General features: G+C 61.6%; 1 pseudogene; it reads left to right on the top strand.

Moving 5' to 3' along the window:
• Positions 1-1,304: 1,304 nt before the first annotated feature.
• Positions 1,305-1,423, top strand: LOC142876651 (uncharacterized; annotated as a pseudogene).
• The last annotated feature ends 692 nt before the right edge of the window (positions 1,424-2,115 follow it).

Raw genomic sequence — 2,115 nt, 5'->3', positions numbered from 1 at the left:
CCCGGGGTGGACATCACACCTCCTGGTTGCCCCGCTCTGAGACAAGGAGCCGGGCTTCGCATTCCCACAGCAGCCAGTCGTGGGCTGAGGACACCTGGGGCGTTGGGAACTCCCTGGCTTCTCCTTGGTTTAACATCTGGAGCTGCTTGTGAATTGTGCCGCCACACACACCCGAGTGCAGGTGTCTTCTGCACAGACTGCGGGCCTCGCTCTTCTGAATGCCGCTAGCTCGCGACCCACCCACGGGAGAACCTGGTCAGGGTACTTTCTCTCAGGGGCAGACTCTGATCCGGGCGGGCTACCGGTGTCTCTGTTTGCTCCTTTCTTTCTTCCACTTCGGGAAAGGCTTCCTTACTGGGTGTGGAAATCTCCTATGCCTTTCCTCGCCTATTCTGTCAGCTCTAAAATTCTCTTTCGGTTGCCACCCTCACAGATGGATTAGGAAACTCTTTGCGGTGCACTCATTAGTGAAATGACCTCAATGACGCTGGAATCCAATATCTAATCGCCGATTTTTAGCGAGTCCACACGCCAGGGTGGTTGGGGTCCAGTGCAGCCCCGGCCAGGTCCAGGCCCCTTGGACTGGGCCACAGGAGGACAAAGAGGAGGGTCCCGGCCCCCACGGTAGGTAGAGGTGCGGGCAGTTCTCCAAGGGCTTGGGTGTTTTCCAGAGGGAGGAGATGGAGGGGACTGATTTCTTCAGCGCCCCACAAACCACGCCACCCCACCCCACCCATGGGACACATCCCGAGAGAGAGAGAGAGAGAGAGAGAGAGAGAGAGAGAGAGAGAGAGAGAGAGAGAGAGAGACGCCCCATACACTGGCTCCCCTCCCCCGTGCGCTGTGCCCCAGCCCTGGCCCGGGGGAATAGGCGGCCGCCGGGCCACAGGGTGGGGGGCGCAGCTGAAAGGGGTTGTGGGGGAGGGCCGCCCCTGGCTGGGGTCAAAGGGCGAGCGCCCCGCCCCTCCCGCCCGTGCGAGCTGGGGGTGGGGGGCGGGGAGGTGAAGGAGGCCAGGCAAGGAGAGGAGGGGGGCTTGAAGGTCTCCACCTTGGCGGGTCCAGCCGTGGAGGCGCATCTTGTGTGAGTGTGAGTGAGTGAGTGAGTGTGAGTGTGAGTGTGTGTGTATACAGAGACAGCCCCCAACCCCGGCCCGCCCCGCCTGTCACCCCCGTCCCTCGGAGCCCGCGGGACCCGGCCGGCGAACTCAACAGGCCCGACCCGGCGCGGGGCCTGGGGCGGGAGGCGGCGGCGGGGAAGCGCAGAGAGGCTCGGCTTCTTGAGCGGGGCAGGGGCGCCCTCCGCCGTCCACGGCCACACCATCCCGAACGCGCCCGATCCCGTCTGGTCTCGGAAGCTAAGCAGGCTCGGGCCTGGTTAGAACTTGGATGGGAGACCGCCCGGGAATACCGGGTGCCGTAGGCTTCTTCTTTTTTTTTTTGCCTCTGGTTCTGTCGCGTTTCTGGGAGTGCGGGGGCGGCCCGGGGTGGGGGTGACCCCCACCCTCAGCGTCCGCCGCGGTGCCTGGCGCGCCCCAGCCCGCACCGTGGGGCCTCCTCTTGTCCCGAGCCGCGACACCGCCGCCACGCGGCAGCATGCGTGGCTTCTGGACAGTCAGGTCTCAGACCAAAGGTCTGCTCTGTGGGAGCCGACACGCTGGAGGAAACCTTGAGAGTCTGAGAGGGGAGGGAGTTCCAGAAGAAGGCCAGGATGTCATTTTGAGGGAGTATGTGACCAGAACTCGTCCCGTTGCTTTTGGGGTTCTATGGGCTACACGTAGGAATCTTTGGTGGTGGCACCTGATGTTGGGGGATCCGGAGTCACACCCAGACCTGCTCCACAGGCCTCCTTTTACTTTTCTCTTCGGATTCATTTTTTTTTTTTTTTTTTTGAGACAGAGTCTCGGTTTGTTGCCCAGGCTAGAGTGAGTGCCGTGGCGTCAGCCTAGCTCACAGCAACTTCAAACTCCTGGGCTCCAGTGATCCTTCTGCCTCAGCCTCCCGGGTAGCTGGGACTGCAGGCATGCGCCACCATGCCCCGCTAATTTTTATATATATATCAGTTGGCCAATTAATTCCTTTCTATTTATAGTAGAGACGGGGTCTCGCTCTTGCTCA

This window comes from Microcebus murinus, chromosome 15 (genome assembly GCF_040939455.1).
Source record: "Microcebus murinus isolate Inina chromosome 15, M.murinus_Inina_mat1.0, whole genome shotgun sequence".
NCBI lineage: Eukaryota > Metazoa > Chordata > Mammalia > Primates > Cheirogaleidae > Microcebus > Microcebus murinus.
Note: the sequence above shows the minus strand (reverse complement) of the source record. Positions and strands in the feature narration are given on the sequence as shown.